The sequence below is a fragment of the Callospermophilus lateralis genome, chromosome 8 (assembly GCF_048772815.1).
Source record: "Callospermophilus lateralis isolate mCalLat2 chromosome 8, mCalLat2.hap1, whole genome shotgun sequence".
NCBI classification, from domain to species: domain Eukaryota; kingdom Metazoa; phylum Chordata; class Mammalia; order Rodentia; family Sciuridae; genus Callospermophilus; species Callospermophilus lateralis.
In genome coordinates, this window is record NC_135312.1 from 22,151,658 (window position 1) to 22,167,632 (window position 15,975).

A 15,975-nucleotide genomic window follows, 5' to 3' on the forward strand; every position below is an offset into this window, starting at 1 on the left:
CTAACCAATTGAGAAACTAAAATGCAACACTAGAGAATTTTGTGATTATGGGGCATGGAAGAATTTGTAAGAAGCATTTTTCTTCTACCTGTCAAATGCAGTCTATCCAAATACTGGCTTTTAAGTGTTGGCTACTTAGGTTTATTAGTGAGCTCTTCAGAGAATCATGAGAAGATCTGAATTGTATACCATATCTTGCTTTTTAAGAGACTAACATCTCTGAAACTGTGAGTCCAAATAAATATTTCCTTTTCTAAAGTATCCTTTTTATATATTTTGTTCATAACAATAAAACACTGGCTAACACAGGAGAAAATCAAAGTTTGGTCTATAAAAGATTTTTTCCTAAACTTATGAAAAACAAATGGTTTTTAAAGGTCATTACACATTTTTTTTTGTGAAGCAAAATTTAGCAGTGTACATCTCAAACTCAAAAAAAAAAAAAAAAAAAGGTATCAATGAAATAATGAGGAAAATTCATGGAGATTCAATTATATTGTTATAGTAGCAAAACATTGAGAGAAATGTCTACATATCAACAGATGAACTAAATATGTAACTTTGTTGGATGGACTGAGTTAAGTAGGGCAAAATTAAGAACCAGAATTTTTCTACATTTATATTCAATTATGACAGAAATCTCCCCTTGCTACTTTTAATATCTTGGGGAAATGGCCTAACTTTACTTTCACTTTGACACTGTTTCATATATTACAAGAGAATAATTTAGTTAAATTGCAACTTTAAACTTAAATTCAGTTTTAAGTTTGTGCCTTCCCCTAAATTCACGTGGTAAAGGACTGAAGAGCAACAACCCTGAAGAGAGGGGCATAATCTAACCTCTTCTTAATCTTGACACTACTCCTGTTTCAAGTTCTTCTGCTTTTGTCCTTTTTAGTAGAGAAGAGTTTTAGGGGAACAGGAATGAGTGGAATAAGGTTGAAAATGTGTGTTGTTTTCTTTTGGTTTTTACTTACTAAGGTTTATTTGCATTTTTTCTTCTACCTATCATATGCCATCTGTCCAAATACTGGCTTTTAAGTGTTGGCTACTTAGATTTGTTAGTGAGCTCTAATCATGAGAAGATCTGTATAGTACCTTGCTTTCATGGCTTCTTACAAATTCTTTCATGCCCCATAATAACAAAATTCTCAAGTGTTGCATCTAATTGCACTCTCCATTTATGAGCCATGCTTAAGATTTAATGGATCTGGAGAGGAGATAAAGCAACTTTGAGTTTTCTTCCTTTTGAATATACCATTTTCCCTTTAATGTAAATGAGAGGAATAAAAATGGAGGAAAGATCCCAGTACATACTCTTTTTTAGAACTTAGCAAGTTGAAATAAAATACTTGGTGTTTAATTTACATAAAATATAAACATAAAATATACAACAACAATGATAATAACAATAAATTATAATTATTTCAAAGAAGTACAACATGTTTATTCAACTTCCAGAAATTCTTGGATGCCAAAACGTCTTATCTCCTAACACAGTTCAAAACTCAAAGCAATGTTTCCTTACCTGTTTTGCTTTAATTTTCAAAGAAAGCGAAACTTTATCCAAATGCCATAGAAATTTGCAGATTCACTATTTCTGAATAGCAAATGAATTTAAAAAATAAAGACTTTACATTTTAGATGACATTTGTGTGGTGGAAATGCTTCAGTAAGAAAAAAATGACTAAGTAATTTGTTGCATACTTTGTTACAAGTAACATGATGCAATTCATTCTTGCTTAATAGAATAGTACCTATGAACTCCACAGATATCGCTGAATTTCCAGTGAATCAGAGTCATTCAACAGCTGCATGCAGTGACTAAGAAACATTTTTAACATTAAAAATGTGTATCACACTTAAACCTGTGCATGTAATATAAGTGCATGCATGTCTCAATATAATGAGAAACTATAATATGCCAATTTCTTGCACTGGTAATGTATTACTAGTTTACAAATTTTGATTTTTCAATATTTTAATGTATTCTAAAAATGTACAATAAACCTTTGTTTCAATAATATCTAATAAACATTTTATGTTTTAGGTAATATTGAAATTTTGTATTTTGCCCTTATATGTTAATTGTGAATAATTTATAAGATAAATATTTTTTTAAAAACTGTATTACATGACTTATATTTACATTTGTGTTAATTTGAATTAGTGTATAAATATCTCCATTATTAAATTTTCAATGTAAATAAATTTTAATTTTAAATGCTTTTATATTCTTTCAATACTAATTGTTTGAAAATCTGTATCATAATTCAATTATATTTTTTCCTGAAGTAAAGCCAAGAAAAGTAGTCAGTAAAAATAAATAGAAAAATTATGAATTATTCAGGTATTTTATTGCTCACTTAAACAGCACTTTCCATGGGTAAAATATTTAGACATGAACATTCATTAAACTCAATTTGCTTTGATAAAATCATAACCTCACACATATTTTTGTTTTTTTATCATAACAATGATATATTTATTGAGGTAAAAATATAGAAAAGACATTATTTAGTAATTTGTTACCCTAATTTATAACTTGAGAATACTAATATACATATTTTTGGTTCTTTATTTATGCCCTTGCTGCTCACCTAAAGATATGAGAGATTTTCATGTTATTAATTTCTCTCTAGTATACTAGATATACTTCTAATTTTCTCCTTGTGATTTATTTTTTTTTTTCTAAATTCTTAGATGAAATGATTGAGAGTAGCTTCTGTTAGGCAAAATTCGAAACGCTGGAACAGTTTTCAGAAACGCGTTTGAGTTCTTTCAAGAACCTAACACAACTTCCCCACTGCCCAGACCTTACTGTACTGCTTTCCACACAGCATTTCTGCCCAGCTCCAAGCAACAACTTTGTACATTAATTTATCTCTCGTTTCTAGAGCCTCATGGATGAATAGACAGTGCTTCTATGTCACATACTGGTAAAACAGCCCAGTTGAACCAAGGTCTGCAGTTGTAAGCTTTGATTCCCAGGACATTCACACATCTTTGATATATCAAATGGAGGGGTGCAGTATGCTACATTCTGGGTAACTGCATTCATTTGACATTTCTTTCCAATTAGAGATGGGCACAAAGGCAGATTAATGACCACGAAGTTCTTAAAGCAGTACTTTGAATGGAGACAACCCACTTTCAGACATAAGCAAGGTGTGTTTGAAAAAGCAGAGTATCACCTTGGACGTGCCTTTCCCTTCTGATTTGTCTCTCTGTATAGGCAGGAAGCCTGATGTAAAAGTAGTATATTTGTTTCTTTAAAAAAAAATTTAGTAGAGTTGGTGTACAATTTCCATTCTATACCCTGTAATAATTGTAAGCTCAAATATGTGATTACATATACTGAAAATCATCTTAAAGGAAAATGTGCTTATAAAACCAGTAAACTTACTGCTTTACAAACAATACCACAAATTCAATAAACAATTAAGCATATTTTAAAAGATTGCATTTTGTAAAAAAGAAAGTACTGCCTCAAGGGTGATGTAAAGAATTTTAATCAATGTATACTATAAATGACAAAACACTGAATAACAATCGAACATCATGAGAGATGTGGTACAACCTTAAAAGTAGTCATTGGAAATAACTTCAGTTCAAAAAGGGTCTTCCACTTTAAGAATAAATCATTTTATTTTCACTCGGAAAGCAATTTCCTATTTTTAAAACTGCATGTCTGGCTTTGACATTAAACTAATATGTATTGATTCCTATCTCTCTGGTTGTACTAGAGAATATTGATTCATATGTTAAAAAAATTATCGACACCCTTATCACAGTGTTCCTGAAATTAATATTTTAGCATTTTCAAGAATGCACTAATCTCTTCAATCACTAGATTAATATTCTGATCTCAAATTTTACATTTGTGGGAAAAGGGTAGGAAGAGAAGACCTCCTAAATATTATAGAAATTTGTCTGTATCTTTTACCTTCCTCTTCCTGTGGAAAAATTTGGGTTCTATGATTCTCTGATGTTATGTACAAAATTCATAAATATTGGCTATACAGTCATTAAAGTAAAATTATTTTTTCTTATTCAATGATGTAACATACACTTCTTTGTATGATATGTCAGGCTCTAGTTGTCTAATGTCTATTGATATTGAATCCTCACAAGCCTGTTGAGTAGATATTATTTTAGTTAGAAACATGAAGTACAAGGAAACTAGGAAATTTCCATAAAGTAATGGATATCAAGTTACAGAGCGAGGTTGTGACTTCAGGAAATTGGCTCTGGAGTCTGCTTTGTACACTCAACCCCTCCTCCCCCAAAAAAGTCTGTTCTAATTAGCACACAGATGTTGAAACATTAAATAAATACTTCTATTTTAGTCTTGGTGATGATTTTAGCTTTATACTTTTAATATTTAAATCAAAACACGAACATTTTGCAGGAATTTTTTTGGGCCTAGATTTAGCAAAAATTATTAAGGAGGATGAAGAATAAAAGGAACAGGACTACAAGGGCATTAAAGAGAAGAAGGAGGAAAAGGAAGAGGAAGAGGAAGAAAAAGAGGAGGAGAGGAACCTGCTCCCTCTTCACTAGAGCTGAACCAGTGCTTGTTTAAAGCTCACGTTCTGCACCAAGATCCTAAACCTTCTTTTCCTTTCCTATGTGATTTCATAAATTTATGTATACACTATTATTGAAACCCACAGAGAACAGTTTAGTTAATGTGTCACAGAATCATAGATCTTCAGAACCTTATGAAATCATGGTATCACTCCATGTGATCCCTGATTGCATTAATATATTTATTGATTATTTTTGCTTGCAGATGATGATGGTATTTAGTAAAATATTTTATTCTGATTAACTGAATTCTGGCAGTGAACATTTGAATTAGGTGTTAAATAGCTTTGGTTAATTTTTATTTAGCTAATATTAATAAATCACTTCAATCCCCAGATATAAGTTTAATTTGTATGGAGCAGAATAGAATCCTATACCCTGCATCTAAATTTACATTCAGTGATAGACAGAGATATATCAGAATAGTTTAGTTAAATTCATAATCTTAAAAAATAAGGATGTAAAATAATTTTCTAAGGTTTCAAAAGTTGGAAAAATGTATGCTTTCATGAAGAAAGCATACATTTGAACATATAAAGAAAAGCAAATGTCACTGTGTCTCTATTTGACATATTCCTGTTCCTTCGCAGCTTCCGCTGAAAGGACTTGGAATTTGATTTAACTTCCTTTAGCCTTCTCAGAGACACATGATAGTGAGCACATGCTTTTTTATTATTTGAAAGTACACACTCATTACATATGCCATTACTGAGTTTAATTTCTTTGTGGAATTCCACCTCACCTGGCACGTGATCCTTCAACTTTCCTTATCATCACAAACTGAATATATGCTTAAAAGTTTCTCCTTCTAGCCAGACTTTGAGTTTCTTAAGATGATGAATGATGTGTTCTTATTTTTAGTTGTTATTGAAAAGTAGAACTTTAATTGTACATTCTTATGGGATATAGTATAATAATTCAACACATTTATACAATCCATAATGGTCAATTATGTGTAATTAGCATTTCCATATCCTGACACATTGATTTGTGTTGATGAGATAAACTACTGCCTTCTAGTTTTTTATAAAATACATGAAGATAGTTGTAAATTTTAGTCACAGTACTATGTCACGTGATGTTAAGTGAAAAGTCATGCATAGAAAGACAAATAATACATGTGCTATCTCATTGGGAAAGCTAAAAGGGTAAATTTCATAGAAGCAGAGAGTGGTAGAAAGGGTAGAGGGAGAATGGGTAGTCAGGTAACAGGTAATTACACAATTGGGTAGGAGGAAGATGTAGTGTTCTATACCACAGAAGGGTAATTATAAAAATTATAGTAACTGTAGTATGTGTCAGGCACTGTGCTTGACCTCTGGGGTAAATTGGTAAACAAGAGGGCCACAGTTGATAGCCATACAGTATTGATTATTTATTAGAAAATGTATACAAGGAGTTGATTGTGTATATAATGACCACAGATTCTGATGTTTGTAATGAATGGTAAAAAAGCACATGGGGATATAAAAGAGGAACTGGAATAATGAATCTTACATATCTGCGGCATCCTGGGTTCTGTGCAGGGGTGACTCCTTCTCTGGTAGTTCTGAGACCTGAGCCAGAGATTTGCATGTACTAGGCAGGTGATCTGCCACTGAGCTACATCACCAGCTCTTCCCCCTTTTTGATAGTCCTCCAATTCAGGGAAAGTTGAACTAGAAATAGTTGTTTTCATAAAATATAACCCAGCTCATATCAATTAGATGCCACAAACTTAGGAATTTAATCCACTCTGAGACATTGAGACTATTCCCCTTGGGAAGAAAAATGATTATATAAAAGTGCTGAGATGTGATTGGCCACATGAGTCACCAAGTAAATTAACATAAAAACCAAACTAAATATATTATCAGGCATTTTACTCAAAGAAGAGAAAAAGATATATATAATTCTAGCATTTTTAGAGAAGTTATGACCATGATAACTTTATAAGAGACAATTAAGAAGGGTAATTTCCAAGGAATTATAAATAAATTAGAAGTTCCCTGATACAATTTTAAAAATATGAATCATAAGAATGGAGACTTGAAGAGTCTGAGTTGACATTTCCATCCAACAAAAGAATCTAATGCTGACTCACTCAGTGCTTTACAGATCGACATTCAGTACTTCAGCTACAGTTGTTGAATTGAATTGGATACCATGTATAATTCCTCCGCCATTTCTGACAAATTTTTCACAAGTCTACTTACTTAAAATATAAGATGGAAAGTGAAATTATTTCTTTATGATGGGAAATATTAAATGTCTTGACTCTTATGCCATTAATATCATTAAGAGTTTAAGAGAGAATTCTATAGAGTAAATAAAAAATGATCTTAATATTGGTGTAAATGAGTACATTTATGGCAAATAATTTGGCAGAAGCAATAGCATTTTATCACATGCTAAAAATTTTATTTTTAAGTGTTTGTTTTATAGAAGTGATTGTGGGTGTATTTAAGATATTACTATAACAGTATTTACTACAACATAGTTTATGATGCAAAAATTTTTAAAGAACTTATTTGTCTAAGAATAGAAAGTTTAATAAATTTGAATATATCATCACCATATAGTATTATTCACATATTAACCATTAGGTTGTTGGATTATAATTAATGGCTGAGAAAATAGGGATGAATCAATATTAACCTAAGAAGCAGGTTACAAGATAGTGTGTAAAAAACAATGCCATTTAATTCATATTTATCATATGCTTTGTGGTAATTTCCTATTCTTTTTCTGGTTTCTAATTTCAAAAAAATTCCCTTGAGAGTCCATATATTTTAATAGTTATGATGGGTTGGTTTATAATGTGTCAACAGGCAGCTCCTGAATTTCAAATTACAAACACATTAAAGATTTACTCCTCACTTCTTCAAAGTACACTATGAGTCCAAGGGACTCTCAGGACAATGTTCCTCTGGCAATCAAATATTGTTTGGTCTTATGGCTCCATAATTTCAGCACAAGTTCTCACCTATCAAGGTACAAAGAAAATCCCAAGTGCTGAACATAATTGTAGCACCACCTTACTTGATAAGCCCCTACAACCTCCATTCATGGGCCAGAATTCAAATTCATCACATGGCTTACCAACTGCAAGTTGGGTTCCCCACAACCTTTTTGTTTTAATTGGTTCATAAACTTTAACACTTTGACCAAATGAGGCTTACCATATGCTTTGTAAATAGTATTATATTGGATCACAACCACACTAATTTTGCTTAAATATTAGCTAGAACTGTTAGTTACAAATGACAAGTTGAGAAGTGCCACACAGAACAAATGATACAAAACCTACTATCTAGTAATCTATGGAAAATGTTGCTTGAATTTAGAGAAACAGTGTAATCTCTGTAGTCAGAAAGAATCAGACAGGGTGCCACACAGGACAAATGATCCACAAAACCTACTATCTAGTAATCTACAGAAAAAGTTGCTTGAATTTAGAGAAACAATATAATCTCTGTAGTCAGAGGGAATTAGGCAGTGTGGGGGGTGATCTGCTTTTAATATGTGTTAATACTTTTATTACATTTTAGTTAATATTTCTGAATCTTGCTTATTCTTTATATATACTGCCAATAACATTTATCTAAGCTAACTGTAATGAGAAATAAATAGGGGAATTCATGTTGAAGTCCAGACATCACTGTCTGACATAGAGACTCAGAAAATGTAACTCAGTCAACTGAGTTTTTCTTTTTGGATTAGCCAAACTCAGACTACAAATATTTCACGTCTGGAATATCAACTAGCATTTCCATTTTCTTTTCTGTTCAATCTCTCCTTTATTTGACTCTATTTAATATCAATAGTACATTTTTCTTCATGTTGCAGCATAATGAGTAGTAATACTTTTTTATACAAACCTTTTTCTTTCCTTTGCTTCACTCAAAAGACTGATTGTGCTCATTTACCATGAAAAGAACTTTCTACAGTACAGAATGAGGACACATTGAACAGCCAAATCTGTTATATGAAGAATGAACACTTCCAGTGACGCACGAAGGTGAAACACATTAGTTGTTGTTATTTCTTTAATGACACAGAACATTGAAATATCTTGATTTTAATAGATCATTAAAGTTATCTTTGACTGACCATAAAGGGCATTTGTGTTAAAATGTATGCCATGGAGCTCACAGACATTCAGAAGATAATAAACAGAGGAATGAAGAGCCCAAATGTTAGGAGGTATGAGGCTGGGATAATGTCCAGATAAGTTGGCAAGAAGAGTAGCCACTGCCTGAACCTTGCTGGCTCAGGGTCCCTTCCAGCTGACCACCTTGTCCTCATATGCATGGAAAATTAACCTTGCCTGGCCATAGCTAGTGTAGTAGCTAAAAGCCTATTCTTCTCATGAGTAAAAAATTCATTCTTCTGTTGAAGTGTTCTTGCCAGCCATCTGCTCAGAGGAAATGATGCCAACCTGTGCCACAAATCTTCACCACCATTACATTTTGGGGACCTCATGAAGAATTCTCCTTACAGGAGGTCCCCCCTGCAGAAAAACTCTGTATGACACCTGAGTACTGGGTAGAAGCTCCGTGATTCAAATATTCTAAAAGCAGTAGACTAGTACATTTATGAAGGGGCATTACCATTTTGTTTGAAAATGAGAACTCTCATCCCAGTTTATGTGATGTTTCATGCTTTATCAAACAACTTTACAGGATTTGTAAAGTTAGTATGAGCCAAGGTATTATTTAACACACTGATTCTTATTAATTAATTAATTAATTTTAATTAGGTATATGTGACAGCAGAATGCATTTTGATTTACTGTACACAAATGTATCACAACTTTTCATTTATCTGGTTGTTCAAGATGTAGCATTGCACCATATGTGCAGTCATACATGTACCTAGGGTAATGATGTCCATCTCATTCCACCATCATTCCTGCCCCCAACCCTCCTCCCCAACCCTCAACATAATGATTCTTACCTGGACTATGCATCAGAATCTCCTGAAAACTTGTAAAATCCCAAATCACTGGGCTCTGGCTTACAAAACTTCTGGGACAAGAGAACTAGAATGGGTCCAAGGAATTTGTATGTCTATTTCTGAAGTGGTGCTGAAGTTGTGTTGAGTCAATAATGGAAGTTCTTCTGATCATAGAAAATAGGAAAGTTTAACTTTCGTTGTTGCAATATTCTGTGAAATAATACTATTTGAATTTTCTATCCCAGGTATCAAAACTGTGGTTTTCATTGTCTCAACTGGTATACTCATTTAAAATATCCACTTAGTGGTTTTTAAATATAATTTGTATTTATTTCTGATTTGTTTATTTTGTTCACTGCTTGCATTGAACTCTGGGCCTTGAGGGCTGTGGACGTGCACTGACCTATACCCCCAGTTCCTAGAACTTTCAATATTTAAAATCTATCAATGTTACTAAATCTTCAATGATAAAATAAAAATATAAAATATGCTTAATTTAAGGTTATATTTAGGTATATATTTAGAATTTTGTGCTTATGAAAAAATATAAAACCTAAAATTGGTACAATTCATTTCTGGTATACAATTCAATCAGATGTGACTTAAGGATGTGCATCTGAGCTGGTCGGTCCTTTTTATTTTTTCATTCTTTTTCTAGATAATTTGTTAATTCCATTCTTTCTCTTGAATGATTTAATGTCATATGGCAAAGCTACAAAAATATGACCTCTTTATCTTTCACCTCATCATTCTTTCTTTAGGTTTGTAAAACATCTTAAAAATAATACACAGAAATTCCCCTATCCCTGTGATTGCTCTCCTTTTATCTTTCAAAAATTGTATTTTATACTTTTAATTGTTATTAACATCTTTTAACAGTTACTGAACTTGCTAAAATTGTCACTTGGCTATCCTCAAAATGACAGCTTCACAGTACTGTTGTATTTATTTATTTATCTTTGGGGGGTCTGATTTAAGACAGAAGGTGTTTGTTATGTAGTTCCAAACTAATGGGAATGGTTTATAACACCTGAATTTTGGGTGAAAAGACAATACTATCACATTTTAAGAGAACCATAAAAATATTTCCTCTTAATCACAAACAATTGTTTCAGATACTTTTTGTTCTAAAAGTAACAAGTCATCTCCATGCTGTAATCCCTGGTGATTAATCATGGTGTAACTAGCATATGCATGGCAACTGTTAGACACATTTCTCACTTATTGACTCATAATTAATTTGAATTACAAGTCATAATTAACTTGAATCACAAGTCGTAATTAATTTGAATTACATTGTAGATGTCATTTAAATACTTATACTGAGTTAAAAGAAATATGACTTACATAAGAAAATAAAAAGAAATCAGTGGATGGGATGAGGTGTATGCTCTTTGGAAAGTATTGTATTATTTCCTCACCTCTTTGGACTTTTATACTCAAAGAGAACATGTCATCTTTTTACCATTTCTGTTCAAAAAAAATTACTTGCAGGTAGCTATCAAGATGTTTCATTTTTTCTTTGATCCTATAAAATTAAAGCCATTACAACCATTTTCATGTCACTTCAAGTATAAATAAGGGCTGCTTCTATTTGTTTAAAAAAATATGTTTTAAGAAAACTTTTTACTTGATGAATAAATATCTGAAGCTTCTATCCTTGTTGGGTTTGATTGGTTATTATGTTAGTTGTGAATGAGGGAATCTCTAAAATGTTGTGTTAAATGAAGTGTAATGTATTCTTCACCATGTGATATCAAAATCAGGCTCATCAAGGAAAAAAATGAGTTTAAAATAATAGCAAGCCAAGCTTTCTATTTCATAGACATGAAATCTCTGGATACAACTCTTAATGACTAAAATTTCTAAAGTTCAGAGTCATAATTATAAACAAGATATACTTCATAGTTTTCATGTCATCAGAATAATTATTGTTTAACCACTGCCCTCTAGATAAAGTAGAAAATAAACACTTTTAAGCAAAACTCATCATTCAATTTGTGGCTAATTGATATAATTAGAGGATATTTTGCCATTTTCTCTTTCCAAACTGATGATAATATGAAAACTGTTTGGCTACTTCACAATCTTTTTCTTGAAATGTTTTTCAGAATAGTTTGCAGATGGAGAAGGCATTGTCCCTTTTGTTCAAAGGTATTTTGCAAGATATTTTTCAGTATTTTTTGTAGGCACAAAACAGCTATACAATGTGATTTTTTTCTTGTGATGACATTCAGAAATTTGTAGAAATTTTGGATCTGTATAATATCCATCTCAATCAATAGTTTACTAGCAAAGACCCATACCTTCTACCCATTTTCTATAATTTTAACAGATTAATTTCATGATTATTCTATATTTATTTCATGGTCTAAGTTTTGCTCTTAATTTTAGGAATTAATTTTAAAAAAGAAATCTTAAAATGAATCAATTTTGTACCAAATAGGAAATTGACAATGTTTTTAGGCATTTCTGAGGTTTGCTTTGGGGAGGTCAGGGAACTATTGGAGGTCAGGGTTACTATTCCCTTCTAATGGATAAAGGTCAAGAACCCCACTAAATATCTTATAAAAAACAGTGCAGTCCATTATATTAAATAATAATCTCTGACAAAATATGAATAGTATTGATGTTGTGAAAATTAATCAAAATTTTATTTTTCATTGCAAACTATAACCATAAAAATTCAAAATCATATTTAATAATATTATTTTTGTATTTTTTTTCATTATCATCACTTTAAGATGACCTTATGAGTAGATTATGTTTATCAAATCCTTCTTTAATTTCCTTGACAGTGACAATACATATAGTAGCTCCAAGTTTTAGTTGTAAAGTTGAGAAATGAAAAGAGAACCTCAGTTTTTTGGAGCAAACATTTACTTTTTTGTGGGTAGATAATGCTTAATTTTTCTGCCAGCTACAACTGTTTTAAATTTTAATTTGTTTTCATTTATTGTGTGGACTTCATGGCTTATTAAAACTATAAGAAACATGAAGTTACTGCTCATTTCTTTAACTTACAAATGAAGATGCAGTCATGTAGAAAAAAAAACAGAGTTAGTCATAATTCAGATGCAAAAGTGTGATTCACTTTCTCCCATTTCTTTGGCTGAGCTAATACTAGGGAAAAAGAAAGAAAGAAGAAAGCAAAGATGAGCTGGCAATTCAAAGTAACATAAGTATGTACTTATGAGAGGAAAAAATGTGCCCTACTTTCACTGAGACAAAAACAAAAAAAGCATTAACTTTTACCACACATTTTACTGATTGGTAAAAGTGGATGCCAGGCACATTCTTGACCTGAAATCAGGGCTTGAGTGTTGGCCAACGGATTGTAGAGATGTATAGTTATATTGAGTTTTAAAAATGTAGAATGATGTCTTTGGGGCAATAGTGATGCTGCTGTAATATTAGTGTGAATTTTCTCCTTATCTGTCTCTATTATTAAATTTAACAGCATAAAACTATTATCCTTCTTCTACAAAATCAACAGCATTTATTTAGCTCAAGAGAAAAATGTTGTAGGACAAAATGTTTTTCAATTCAGTTTTCAGTCATTATAACATAATTTTAAAAATTATGCATGCTTTTGAGTAAATATATATGTCTTTATGTGTGTCTTACCTGCTTTTGCAATCCCTCAAACCTTCTAAGCATAAAATGTTAAAATTTGAACTTTTAATGTCCCTAGAGGCCTGTTTAATGATCCAGGGAGGCATTATTTAGAGGCCTTAGAACCTCTTAAGAGATGAGAACTAGTGGTCATTAAATAATTGGGGGTGCAGTCTCAGAGGAGATTAAAGGATTCTTGCCTCCTCCTTTCTTTCTTGCTTCCTGGCCAGGAAGTGAATGGTTTTGCCCAGCTACATATTACCTACCATTGTCATCTGGCACCACCACCAGAGGCCTAAAATCAGGTAGGTCTGTGTTGGAATGAAAACTGGAACCTCTAAAGTCATGAGTCAAAAAAATTCTTTTCTCTTTGTAAGTTAATTAGCTCAGTTATTGTATTACAGTGATGAAAAACTGACAAACAGAAGATATTGGTAGCTGTAAGAGAAAGATTTAAATTTTGATCCAATTGGAGCCATCAGAATTTCCAGTTTGAGAGCTTGAAATGGAGACTTAAAATGACCAGGTAATATGAATTTTAAATTTATGGATGAACCATATTTCACTTTCTCAGGAAACTGACAAGTCAGTTCTCAAATAGAATAGAATCCTTAATGTGAGTAGGTATCATCCAACCAGTTGAAGTTTCTAAGAACAGGACTGAGAGTCTTAAACCTCAAGAAAAATTTTCCTTAACACTGATGCATAGGAATTCTACTTGAGTTTTCAAACTGATGCACTGAAAATTCATAGTTAAGAGTACAACATCAACTCAATTTGAATTTCTAGACCTACATATTACAGACTACCATTACCATCACTTTTTCGAAAATATGTGAAATTTTATTTGATCTAATATTATAAATATATATATACTTATATGTATACATACACACATATATACATACATGCATATACATACTTATATATACAAACTATATAAACATATTTATATAGACAAATATGATATATAATACATATTTAGATATGTGTATTACATAAAACATACACACACAATAGCAAATGGCATGCTTTGCTGGACTGAAGTATGTCTGCCATGAACTTCACTACATCAGTGTCCCCCAGAAACTGCCTCGCTTTTTCTTCCATCCAGGTGAGATGTCATGATACCGCTTTTTTTGGTGTGCCTTTGGCAATGAACCTTTTGCTATCCACCCCAGTCTCGATTAAGCTGATTCTCTTGCACAGTATTTTGTGCCCATAAAAATGTATCCTCGGTTGCTTTTATAATATATTTGATAATTCACGTAAATGTTTGTAAAGAGTTGAGTTAAGCAGCATTATGTACGTTTCTGTTCCTATCCCCAGTGGCTACCCTACAGCAACTGCTGCTATCACTTTCATACCAAAAACTTTCGTGAGTCACAAGAGCTCAACAAAATCTCCTTCAGTTAAAAAATTTTAAAGGTAAAACCATTTGATCTGAAAAAATATTGTGCATTTACATTTACTGACAAAGTTGAGAAATAAACTACTGCTACCCTTTGCTACGTTAAAAATTCTTATGTTGTTAAATGATGGTATCACTACACTGGGAGGCTAAAGAAAAAAATAGAAGAGGGAGAAGGATTAAGAGAGGAAGAGAGTTAAAATTATTTTCAATATCTGATTGTCAATTTTACAATGGAAATGATGTTTCAAGTTTTTGTATGTTTGTTTGGTTACCAGGGTTTGAACTACTCAGGAGCACTTACACTGAACCACAGCCCCACCCCTTTTATTTTTATTTTTTTATTTTGAGAGTGGATCTCACTAAGTTGTTTAGGGCCGCCCTAAATTCCTGAGGCTGTCTTTGAACTTGAAATCCTCCTGTTAGGTTCTTATGTCATTTTTTCTGTAATGGTTTTTTTTTTTTTAAAGAGAGAGAGAGATAGAGAGAATTTTTTTAATATTTATTTTTTAGTTATCGGCAGACACAACATCTTTGTTTGTACGTGGTGCTGAGGATCGAACCCGCGCCGCACACATGCCAGGCGAGCGCGCTACCACTTGAGTCACATCCCCAGCCCTTTCTGTAATGCTTTTATGGTAAGTAAAAAACAAAAACAACAACAAAAAAGTCCAGACCACTCACATCTCACATATATACCTATCCTGAGACTTAAGTGGCAAATCTCTTGATATTTTAGCAACCTGCTAAACATTTTGAATAACTGAGTAGAAGCTTGTTCAATGATATTGTTTATTTTCTGAATTCAGATTGGTTTTTCTGGAGTTGAGGCTGTATTTCTGAAAAAAAAATATATAATTTTACAAGATATATCACTGCTCAAGCTTACAATCACTGTTCACAGAAAGAAAACATGCTGCTGGGTTGTCAGTTGTCAACAATTATTAAGATTTTGTTCAGAGAAATAATTATGTTTACTAAGAAAAGATTTATAATTAAAAGGCACTCAAAAATTTAATATTATTTATAAATTTATAAGAAAGGAAAAAATAAAGTTTTATGATGTATTGTATTAGATTTATTTCACAATTAGGCAATTCTATTCCAAGTAACCTTTCTCATCATACTGTAACAATGTATAGCCATCAGATACATCCCATTTGTCAGACATTTGAACTATTTACCAACCTGTGATTATTACATCCCTAAGTTTCACTTGTTCTAAGATGTCTATAGTCCACATTTTAACTAACATATTTTAATAATCTTTTAAGATTCAATTAAAGTATTTTTTTCTAAATTTTAGGCTTATCTCATATCCCCAAATAAAGCTTATTCTACTCCTTTGGTGTAAACTAAAAATTATATCTCCCATTTAATACATGGTTTCTGTTCAAAGCATCTCCCTTTACTAATCCATG